This window comes from Eleutherodactylus coqui, chromosome 11 (genome assembly GCF_035609145.1).
Source record: "Eleutherodactylus coqui strain aEleCoq1 chromosome 11, aEleCoq1.hap1, whole genome shotgun sequence".
In the NCBI taxonomy this organism is placed as follows: domain Eukaryota; kingdom Metazoa; phylum Chordata; class Amphibia; order Anura; family Eleutherodactylidae; genus Eleutherodactylus; species Eleutherodactylus coqui.
The window spans coordinates 49,045,462-49,057,771 of NC_089847.1; the positions used below are offsets into that span (position 1 = coordinate 49,045,462).

A 12,310-nucleotide genomic window follows, 5' to 3' on the forward strand; every position below is an offset into this window, starting at 1 on the left:
GACATGTGGCGCGGGGCAGACGGAGGCGGGAGGGGGTAGCCCCTGCTGTGACAGCGGTAACCCCCGGCAGACACGTCCTGCCTCCTCCTCCTCCACGCACTCACTAAAGCGAGCTGCGCACTTCTCTCAGATCAGCAGCCGGGGGCTCAGCCGGCCAACCAATCAGCGGCCGGGACACAGATATGCAAATGAGGCGGGGGAAGATCTCACGCTCGCCGTAAGGGGTTGGAGTGGCCGCTTTATCACCATTGGGAAACTTGGCCTGATAGAGCTGCACCAGGGAGAGACCCCCTCCCTCCTCCTCATCATCGGCCCTTCCCCGGGGGGGATCGATAACTGGGATCGATCCATCGGTGATCAGCTCTGGGGAGGGGGTCCCCGCCTACAACTCCACCCCGTTCGGTCGTGTCTCGGGCGGGATCCCGGGTAAGCTCACATGTTGGTGGGGCACTTCTGTAGTTGGGTGATGGGTGGTGGGTATCACTTGGGCAGAGTTCAGACTTGTGATGTGTTGGCAGGTGGATGGGGGCTGGAGTGGGCAGGGGGCGAGGGTGCAGTGTAGGCAAGGAGGTGGCATTGGGGAGGTGCCCCCTGCTTGTGGTGCCAGCGCTGGGCATGTGGCCTCTTAGGTGTGGGCACAGGGCATCACATGGTCGGCTGGAGACCATGAGGCGGCATGTGTGATGCCCCTTACCTTGGGTGCAGAGCTCACCTGTTCTGTGCCGGGGGACGGCTGGAGCCCTGCATGGCACATCCTATGGAAGGGAGCAGTGCCCACACTGCCAGTGTCCTCAGCCCTGCCATGTGCCTTATAGGGCTGCTGCCTGACAACATGCCCCTGGCAGTGAGGCCTATAGCATGCTGTGTGCCAGTCAGTTAAAGGGGCACTCCGCTTTTTACAACGCTGTATGGGAACAGCTGATGCCCGCTATAAGGGGCGACCGGGCACTCATATCTCTTGGCACTCATCTGTGATTTCCAGTTGGAGAGGCAGATTATGTTGCTGATCTATATCAGGTGTAGTGATACCCATATAGCCACATGCTGATGCCCATCACCTCCCCGTGTCACTTCCATGCTTATAACCGTGCCATACCAAATATATTAACACTTTATTGCCAGGTCTAGACAAGGCTGGATGTGCACTGGCAGGTGACGGTGGGGAAGGCATTGGTCACAAGGCTGCTTGGTACCAGCGCTGAAGATGATGGCAGCTTACAGTGGTGGGTAGAGGCCATGCCAGTCGCATAGAGCTTTAAAGAGGTATTCCGGGACATTTTGCACTTTTATGTCCGACGGGGATTCCTGGGGCTGCCGTCACCACGGCCCAGGTTGGTATTGTAGGTTGATTTCATTGGCAGCTGCACCTGCAATACCAACCTTGGCCACTACGCTATGGTCAGCACTTTCTGCTTCCTGTGCTGATTGTAGTGACAGCGGCATCAGGAATCCGCTGATCGTTCGGGATCGACGACGGGCGCTCGGTGCGCAATAAAAAAGTGCAAAATGTCCCGGAATACCCCTTTTAGTTGGCGTTATGTGGGTCCTGGATGGCACGGGAGACGTGTATTGATCACTTATCTTGTAGGGTGCAAAATCATTTAGCCCTGTGGATGGCACCAGATCTGGAGAAAGGCCCAACGAATGGGACAACACGGCTACCAACTAATGGCTTAATGAAGGCATAAAGGGGTTCCCCACCAGAAAATACCCCCTCCTTCCTACAGACTCCCCGCCAGGCCCATATAACCCTTTGCGTGCTGCCGTTTAGTGAGCTGGGGCATGGCTATTGTTACATTTTTTGCCTACCTGTCCGGTCATCTGGCGGTACATCTGTCGCCTTTTATCCGGTTTCGACGGATCTGTTTAATTTTTCTCCTTTGTAATTTAAAAACCGGATGTCTGGCGCCAACAGATGCGCCATTCTGATGGGTCCGTTTAACGGATCTAGGTAAAGTTGGGTTCCGTTTGCATCCGCTTCTTATCTATTCTGATCAGTTTTTAACGGATCCGTTTTTTGTTTCTTTCAGCTATACTTTTACCGCTGCCAAAGCGCCGTGTGATTAAACGGATCTGTTAGACGGATACAAACGGATACTTTTTCGTTTATGTCCTTCCTCCAAAAAATAGAAGGAACGGAAAGTCCCATTTCATCCGGTTTCCCTTTTTTTGGATGGGAAAAAAAAGTCCTGCACCTGCACTTCAGTCGTCATCTTTTTTTTTTGTCCCGCCCAAAAAATGGAAACCAGACGGAACGGAAGCAGAATGAAGCTAAATACGTGCCGTTGAAATCAATGGGGATCTTACTGGATCCCTTCTTAGAACGCAGGAGGAAAACGGAAGATGAAACGCTGATGTGAACGCGGGCTTCTCTGGTCTTTGTACTTTTCTGTCTGGTGGTTTTATAATCATTCATTTTTTCCTGTAACACTTTTCATGCGCTGACTGCCTAGTGAGTAGCTGCAGTGTAAAGCATGGGGGAGGGACAAAGCATCAGATTAATCCACTGATGACACAAGAAGCCCAGACTACCATAGACTTGTATTAGGTAAACTAATAATGGAGCAGGGCTAAAAGTGCAAAGAGGCTAGAGCAGATAAGCGTTATCCCGGTACCGGCTAGTCAGCGACTACAGAATGACAGCGGCTGTTCGGAGATAAGATGATGCTGTGACACTTGTAAATGATAAGTGGGTTGAAGCCTGTATTTATGGCTGCCGTCTGCGACCCGGCGGCCGTTGTAATTCGTTCGTGTGACGGCTTTCTGTAGCGGAGCATCCAGTGCCATTCGCACAGCCGTCGTGCGCTGTACGTTTTCATCCCCTGGTGTCCGTCCTCCGTGGAGAGTGCAGACGTGACCGGTAACCACACGTGTGTTCTTTACTCGCTTTACTGTTTTCTATAGGGAATAGACAACTCGTATTTCCTAATAGTAGATTTACTGTTTACTTGTTATATTTGGCGCAAGATATTCCAGCGCGATGTTTGGCAACAGGTTCTGTTCACACTGGTGTCAGGACTAATCCGGATGCTCACCACTTGACCTCATGGACTTTAAAGGAGTTATCAAGGGGTGCAAAAAGTTTTGAATACTGGCTAAACCTAAAAAGCTGTACTCGCCTCTCCAGATCCCCCGCCGCTTCCACTTCTTGCTACAGTGATGATGTCACCAACACCCGGGACGTGACCACTGCAGCCAATCCTTGTCTCCAGTGATTAAAGGGAACCTGTTGACTCAGAAAAGCACCATAAGCTAATTTTGGGAGAGCGCACATGGCATCTGAGTAGAGTCATATTTTCATGTTGCACACTTCACTGGTAGAGAATGCGGGCACTGGAGAATGGGGGAGTGTAAAAAATATATCCCGGCTCCCCATCACCTTCCTCTACAGCATCATAACTTAGTGCTGTTCAAAGGTGACTGGTTCCCTTTAACTGTGGCGGTCACATAATCCTGTGTCGGGGCGTCACTGCTGCTGCGGCAGGAAGTGGAGAGCAGTGGGGGACCGAGCGCTGGTGGGACGGGGGATCAGAAGAGGTGACTATGCCTTCTTTTCGCCACCGGTCAGAGCAGATTTCAGAGCATTTTTAATAGTCTGGAGAATCCCTTTAAAGCGACCCTCCAGTCCTCGACAAATGAAGATGGCTGAACTGCTTCCCTGACTACCTGCTGCTCGCTACGCATCATTAGTCTGAAGGCTTCTTCACACAGGCGTATGAACATTTGCGCGCGTCTCAGCACTGCTTTTTGCAGAACGAACTCTTTGTGCATCAAAAGCCCCCATAGAAGTCAATGGGGGTGCACAAACATGCGCGCAATACGCTAGGAGATGCGTGCGACACTGTAATCGTGAAGGAAAAAGAACACCTCTGGAACTCGTTAGACTAATTAGCCATTTCAGTCTGTGCATTTGTGTCCCGTGCATTGAAGAATGTGCCCTGCGGGCAGAAAAGTGCAGTAAAGTACGCTGGCGCGCAAAAAGACCTTATTGGTAGCACCAAACAGTTGCACCCAGGCGTGCGCAGTTGCGCTTGCGCTCATGTGACACCGGCCTAAGGGTCCTTCACACGGAGCAATTATTCATTGGAACGAGCAGACAAGTCATTTGCCTTCCATTTACGCGGGCAGATAATTGGTTACGTTCAGCTTGTTTAGCCCATCGGGATTGGTTTATGAATGACTAAACAATCGCCTTTTAGACACGACGAACGATGATTTTTACGCACAATTAGCAAACTAATTAAAATTCATTTTCCAATGATTCAAAGATTATTTGAATGATAATCGCTCCGTGCAAGAGGGGCCTAAGAAATTACACACTGCTCTGATTGGCCAATGCCGACCATGTGAGCAGCACTGGCCAATTAGAGCAGTATGCAGCGTCTTAGACTACCAAAGCATACCAGTAGTGCACATCAGGCAGTCGGAGGAGCGTTTCACCAGGACCAGAGGGCCACTTTATTGAGGGTCAGCAGACCTCTAGTGGTCTTGATGGCAGGAATAGCGCTGCACGTAGACATCAGTCCTGTAAAAAGAAAGATAAAAGGCTTTTCTGATATGTAATTATTTTGTTTTAATGTAGGAAACGTTAAAAAATAAAAGCTATAGCTACCAGTTCGATTTCCTGTTGCTGTGACACCACTGCTCTGGTCCTCTCCGCCGGCTTGGTCTACATGGCTGCAGCAGTGGCATGCTGTAGACACCCGTAACTGCTGCAGCCAATCACTGGTCTTAGTAGTGTATGGCACGTGACTGCTGCGGCCAATCGCGGGTCTAGTAGTGTATGGCACGTGACTGCTGCAGCCAATCGCTGGTTTTAGTAGTGTATGGCACGTGACTGCTGCAGCCAATCGCTGGTCTAGTAGTGTATGGCACGTGACTGCTGCGGCCAATCGCTGGTCTAGTAGTGTATGGCACGTGACTGCTGCGGCCAATCGCTGGTCTAGTAGTGTATGGCACGTGACTGCTGCAGCCAATCGCTGGTCTAGTAGTGTATGGCACGTGACTGCTGAAGCCAATCGCTGGTCTATAAGTGTATGGCACGTGACTGCTGCAGCCAATCGCTGGTCTAGTAGTGTATGGCACGTGACTGCTGCAGCCAATCACTGGTCTTAGTAGTACGGCACGTGACTGCTGCAGCCAATCACTGGTCTAGTAGTGTATGGCACGTGACTGCTGCAGCCAATCACTGGTCTAGTAGTGTACGGCACGTGACTGCTGCAGCCAATCACGGGTCTAGTAGTGTATGGCACGTGACTGCTGCAGCCAATCGCTGGTCTAATAGTGTATGGCACGTGACTGCTGCAGCCAATCGCTGGTCTAATAGTGTGTGGCACGTGACTGCTGCAGCCAATCGCTGGTCTAGTAGTGTATGGCACGTGACTGCTGCAGCCAATCACTGGTCTTAGTAGTACGGCACGTGACTGCTGCAGCCAATCTCTGGTCTAGTAGTGTACGGCACGTGACTGCTGCAGCCAATCGCTGGTCTAGTAGTGTATGGCACGTGACTGCTGCAGCCAATCACGGGTCTAGTAGTGTATGGTACGTGACTGCTGCAGCCAATCGCTGGTTTTAGTAGTGTATGGCATGTGACTAGAGATGAGCGAGCGTACTCGTCCGAGCTTGATACTCGTTCCAGTATTAGGGTGTTCGAGATGCTCGTTACTCGTGACGAGCACCACGTGATGTTCGGGTTACTTTCATTTTCTTCCCTGACAAATTTGCGCGCTTTTCTGGCCAATAGAAAGACAGGGAAGGCATTACAACTTCCCCCTGCAACGTTCAAGCCCTACACCACCCCCCTGCAGTGAGTGGCTGGGGAGATTAGGTGTCACCCGAGTATTAAAATCTGCCCGCCCGCGGCTCGCCACAGATGCATTCTGACATAGTTTAGGGAAAGTGTTGTTGATGCCGGAGCTGCTATAGGGAGAGCGTTAGGAGTGATTTTAGGCTTCAAGAACCCCAACGGTCCTTCTTAGGCCATAGCATAGAAATCGCAGATCGCACCTATGTGCGATCTGCGATTTCTGTTCTCTTCTCTATATGCACTCAATGGGGCCGGCGGCAGCAGCGCCGACCCCATTGAGAACATATAGAAGACAAATCATTCTTCTCTGCCACAGCTGTAACAGCTGTGGCAGAGAAGAACGATGTTTGCCCATTGAATTCAATGGAGCCGGCAATACAGCAGGTTCCACTGAAAGCAATGGGCTGCCGGCGATCGTGGGATGAATTGTCGGGAAGGGCTTAAATATATAAGCCCTTCCCTGCAATTCATCCAGAAATGTGTTACAATAAAAATATATACCGGAGTATAAGGCGACGGGGCGTATAAGACGACCCCCCAACTGTCACCTTATACGCCGGGAATACAGTGGAGCAAAGAATAAAAATCATTACTCACTTCCCCCGGCGTTCTGCGCCGCTGCTGCAGGCTGTCGCTCCCTCCTGGTTCCCGGCAGAGCATTGCTTTCTCTACGAAGGGCTTTAAATCCCCGCCTCCAGAAACACACGTGCCTTCAGCCAATCACAGCCAATGACAATGATGTCATTGAATGGCTGTGATTGGCTGAAGGCACGTGTGTTTCTGGAGGCGGGGATTTCAACCACTGCGTCCAGAAAGCAATGCTCTGCCGGGGACCAGGAGGGAGCGACAGCCTGCAGCAGCGCCGTAGAACACCAGGAGAAGTGACTAATGATTTTTATTCTTTGCTCCACTGTATTGCCGGCGTATAAGGTGACAGTTGGGGGGTCGTCTTATACGCCGGTATATATTTTTATTGTAACACATTTCTGGATGAATTGCAGGGAAGGGCTTATATATTTAACCCCTTCCCGACAATTCATCCCGCGATCGCCGGCAGCCCATTGCTTTCAGTGGAACCTGCTGTATTGCCGGCTCCATTGAATTCAATGGGCAAACATCGTTCTTCTCTGCCACAGCTGTTACAGCTATGGCAGAGGAGAATGATCTTTATGCTGACAGTGGGGGGGGGGGGGGGGGGGCACTCTTGCCGCTATTGTGGCTTAATAGTGGGACCTGGGAACTTGAGATGCAGCCCAACATGTAGCCCCTCGCCTGCCCTATCCGTTGCTGTGTCGTTCCCATCACTTTCTTGAATTGCCCCGATTTTCACAAATGAAAACCTTAGCGAGCATCGGCGATATACAAAAATGCTCGGGTCGCCCATTGACTTCAATGGGGTTCGTTACTCGAAACGAACCCTCGAGCATCGCGAAAATTTCGTTCCGAGTAACGAGCACCCGAGCATTTTGGTGCTCGCTCATCTCTACACGTGACTGCTGCAGCCAATCGCTGGTCTAGTAGTGTATGGCACGTGACTGCTGCAGCCAATCGCTGGTTTTAGTAGTGTATGGCACGTGACTGCTGCAGCCAATCGCTGGTTTTAGTAGTGTATGGCACGTGACTGCTGCAGCCAATCGCTGGTTTTAGTAGTGTATGACACGTGACTGCTGCAGCCAATCGCTGGTCTATAAGTGTATGGCACGTGACTGCTGCAGCCAATCGCTGGTCTAGTAGTGTATGGCACGTGACTGCTGCGGCCAATCGCTGGTCTAGTAGTGTATGGCACGTGACTGCTGAAGCCAATTGCTGGTCTAGTAGTGTATGGCATGTGACTGCTGAAGCCAATCGCTGGTCTATAAGTGTATGGCACGTGACTGCTGCAGCCAATCGCTGGTCTAGTAGTGTATGGCACGTGACTGCTGCGGCCAATCGCTGGTCTAGTAGTGTATGGCACGTGACTGCTGAAGCCAATCGCTGGTCTAGTAGTGTATGGCATGTGACTGCTGAAGCCAATCGCTGGTCTATAAGTGTATGACACGTGACTGCTGCAGCCAATCGCTGCTCTAGTAGTGTATGGCACGTGACTGCTGTAGCCAATCGCTGCTCTAGTAGTGTATGGCACGTGACTGCTGTAGCCAATCGCTGGTCTAGTAGTGTATGACACGTGACTGCTGAAGCCAATTGCTGGTCTAGTAGTGTATGGCATGTGACTGCTGAAGCCAATCGCTGGTCTATAAGTGTATGACACGTGACTGCTGCAGCCAATCGCTGCTCTAGTAGTGTATGGCACGTGACTGCTGTAGCCAATCGCTGGTCTAGTAGTGTATGGCACGTGACTGCTGCGGCCAATCGCTGGTCTAGTAGTGTATGGCACGTGACTGCTGCAGCCAATCGCTGGTCTAATAGTGTATGGCACATGACTGATGCAGCCAATCGCTGGTCTAGTAGTGTATGGCACGTGACTGCTGCAGCCAATCGCTGGTCTAATAGTGTATGGCACATGACTGATGCAGCCAATCGCTGGTCTAGTAGTGTATGGCACGTGACTGCTGCAGCCAGTTATAGGCTGCGGTGGGTGTATGGGCATGTTGGCGCTGGACTTACGGCTGAGTATACCACCTTCTTTCTATTTCACAGTATTCCCTGCATTTAGTAGACAAATATCTTGGACGAGCCTTTAATGAATAATTGTGTTGTTTGCCAGACATTGGCCTGAACACGTTTGTGCTGTTGGCTACGAGCCAGGTCTCCACGCACTGGTGGATGTGTCACCTACATTCAGACGAAGTGCTGGTCATGCGTGTGTGTGTGTGTGTGTGTGTGTGTGTGTGTGTATATATATATATACACACACACATATGCCGACATCACTGCCGGGCAAGAAAAGGGATCCAAAGTGGAGTAGGGAATGGGCAAAGATATCTACATGGCCTTAGTTACTGAGAGCTCTGGATGCCGTTGGGTGAGTTCTCCAGTGTCCTTAGAGTTATTAAAGTTTGGACAGTGTACCTGGAGATGATGAACAAAGCATGTGTGGTGACAAAGCATTAAGGCTAGAGCCACACGTGACTCTTTCGTGTGACATCAAATCTCAAAAGTCTTACTTCCAAAAAGTTTGTGTGCTCGGTCTGCAGCTGGCCGTTGCCTGACTTGTAGAGCTATGATGTGGTTGTTAAAAGTGAGCAACCTGGGAGCAAAAATCCTGCAGTTCACAATGCTGCACCTTCGACAGCCATTCTGAATCTGCCATGTTAGGCTACCTGCACACGTACTGGTTGGATTCCGCATGTGGGAGCCCGCCTTACAATCCGACCCTGTGCCCGGCTGGCATCTGCGCATACCTGTCATTTAGCTTCTCCATCTGGACATGTGCAGTACAGATTTTTTTTAAATCCCTGCTTTTCCCGCGCCATCGCGTCAATGTCAATTGTGGAATGGTCACGAGTCGGACGGCTTCCATTGACTTTAGACTGCATGATCCCACCAAGATTGATGGGGGTTGCCAATATAGGCTAGTGGCACACTTGCGCAAACTGCGAGTTGCATCCGAGCTCGCATCAGATGGCACACTCACACTTTGACACGTCTTCTTGGTCATCCTTGAAACGGGCAGGAATGAGACATGCCATGAGTTTTTTTTTCCGCTCAGACCAGGGGTCCATGTGAAGAGCCTTATAGGCTATAATGGCGCCATGTGCTGTCTGTGGAATTACGGACATGGCCTGAAAGTATGTTGGTGTGCTACTAGTCATAAAGAAAAGATTTTTGGTGGTTGCATGTTTCAGCGACGGGTACTTTTACACAGGCTGATTGACAGGCTGATCACCTATACATCTTCTCAGGTGAATGGAGAGATGGACCGCTGGCCTACGGGGATGAACGATCGTACAGGGTGGAATCAGGACAAATCCCACGTCAGTAGTAGACCTGCGAACACGGGCAGGCGAGGAGGTAGTTAGTCAGGATTAATACTTCCTGCTGTAAGGTCTGGTAGAACAACATGTTGGCAGCTGGCGCTTCGGTTACAGGACCTCCTCCCTGGGGGCACACTATTATTTTGAGGTTGCAAAATGACTCTTGCACATTGTAGCGGATGTTAAAGCATTCTAGCAAGAAGCGGCCATCAGTCCGCCGTCTTCTGTCATGCACTGCTAGTTGTGTAACACGGAGGTCATCCGGGGAAAGGTGAACGTCCGGCTCTCCATCTCGCAGTCATTATGGTGGCGTGACCTCTTATCAGACGCTAGGCCGCAGCTTCACAGAAATATGCTTTTCCTCAGTTATTCCTCTTGGAAATACATGAAGGATTATGCAGCCGGGTGTTACCATTCCCTTGTGAAACCTATTGGGGGTTATTTACTATACTGTGTGCAGGATACAGAATTAAAGCTGTTACGTCCCCACAACACTATAATCTAAGTTCTGGTCTTGTTTGGGGAGGTGACAGCTAGCCGGGTGATGGTTTTTTCTTTTTACTCGCCTGCTCGTGAGATCCAGCGCTGTTACCTGTAAAGTTGGTGCGAGGCCCAAAAATCCCGTACCTGTGTTCTGCTATACAAGCCTATAGTATATAAGCCCCAGTGCCCCTACATTCTCAGGGCTCTTTCACATGACCGTATGCGTTTTTACGGTCACTCATACACACTGTAAAATCGCATCAATGAAGAATAGCTGCGATCCAATCACGATCTTTAGCTGCGGGCGGCTGCAGCGTATCGGAAAAAAATACACAAAATCTTTGTCGCAGAAATCCTTGGAACGACTGCTAATGCTTAAAAAGGGCCAGCTGTCATCTTTTCCCAGCGTTGGCCACAGCTAGACCGCCAGTACAGCGATGCAAGTGTGATTTTTCTCGCAATATGCACCGCACTCACATAGAAATTGTGAGTTTGCAAGTGCAATATCGGTCCGAATTTCTTGAAATTTATGGTGGCCGCATGTAAACAATTAAAGGGGTTATCCAGGACCTTGATTTTGATGGCTATTTGACATTTGGTTTGCCTGGTAATATTGCTCAGTCTTATTCACTTGAATGGAGCAACGTTGTAGTAAGCTGTAATACCAAACACAACCACAAAAAGTACAGGGGTGCACTGGTAAATGAGGAGAATGTAGCTGTGGCCCCTTCAAAAAACTGGGGGGAGGCGAGAGTTGGACCCCACTGAACTAATATTAATGGCCTTTATTAGGAATAGGTGATCAGTTTTAAAGGGAACCTGTCATTATTGCAGAGCACCATCAACTAAGTTAAGGTGCTCATAGGACAGCCCCCGAGGAGTCCAGGCTGTGCATAGGTACCTTTCTCCCCGTTGTCACCAGACTCCTCTCTGCAGGCTATATACTCCCATAGATGGTGTGGCCAGACTGGGTGACAGTGGGGAGCCAGGTAAGTGGGCAGAGCACATTCCTGGACCCTCTGGGACCTGTCCTATCAGCACCATAACTTTATGGTGCTCATAGTGATGGTGGGTTCACTTTAAAACTGATGGCCCACTCTTCGTACATATAGGCTGTCAATGTTGGATTGGCGAGGTGTTTCCAGAAGTTTTAATTCTCGCAGAGAATGGGTTACAATAAAAAACTAACCAGTATTTCCGGTCCCAGAAGCTCTTCCAGTGGTCTTGTGCCATATGTGACCGCTGTGGTCAATCACTGGCATTATCGATCATGTACACATGAATGGCACGTGACCACTGAGGCCGGTGATTGACTACAGCAGTTCTGTGATTGATGAACAGTCCAGACCAAACTTTATTTTTTGAGTTGCTTTTTACTCTACTAGTCCATGAAAGTTCTTACTGCTGGGCTGCTAAAATAGCTTTAAGGGGCTGCAGAAGGGATATTTTTTTCTAGAAAGAGTAGCTGTACTCCCAGGTTCTACCACCTGCTGCTCCAGTGCCTTCGCTCCTGTCCTACTGGTACGGTTTACGAGACTACACCTGCAACGTGCCTGGATACCCACGTGACAGCAGCGGCCAATCACTGGCCTCAGTTGTGTATGGCACAAGACTGCTGAGGCCCCTGATTGGCTATAGCAATCAAGTGTGTATACGGGCACATCACTGCTGGAGAAACAAAAATGGTGGGGAGAGCGGGATGAGTATAGCCTCTCTTTTAATTGTACATTTCCTACCCTTGGGTAAAAAAATATCGTGGGCAACCACTCCTGTCATAGAACACGCTGTCAGAATGTTACTTTGAAATGTTTCTATCAACGTGGCAACTAGATTTTTTTTTATTTAAAGGGGTTGGTCAAGACTTGGGATAGGTAATCAGTAGTTGATGGGCAGGTACCCTCACGGGGCAATTATCACCCGAGTAATCCCTTGAAACTGTGATTTTCGACGACCATAGTCCTATGTACTAACCGACACCGACATGGCATGAGCGAGAAACCACTCACTAGTTACTACTAGTTGCTTTGCTCCAACCCGCTGAGACAAAGCGACTAGCGAGCGAATTCTCACTCCGTGTAAACGCTCCGCCTCCATTCCCCGAAGGACT

The 12,310-nt window shown here is 50.0% G+C and overlaps 1 protein-coding gene across 7 annotated transcripts in view; it reads left to right on the top strand.

The window, feature by feature from the left end:
- The first annotated feature begins 205 nt into the window (after window positions 1-205).
- The window catches only part of CHD9 (chromodomain helicase DNA binding protein 9), a 179,781-nt gene continuing 167,676 nt past the window's right edge, over window positions 206-12,310 (top strand). For all 7 annotated transcript variants that reach the window (XM_066584027.1, XM_066584031.1, XM_066584028.1 and 4 more), the window contains exon 1: window positions 206-426. The gene's annotated coding sequence lies outside the window, so the exon portion shown is untranslated. The remainder of the gene's footprint in view (window positions 427-12,310) is intronic.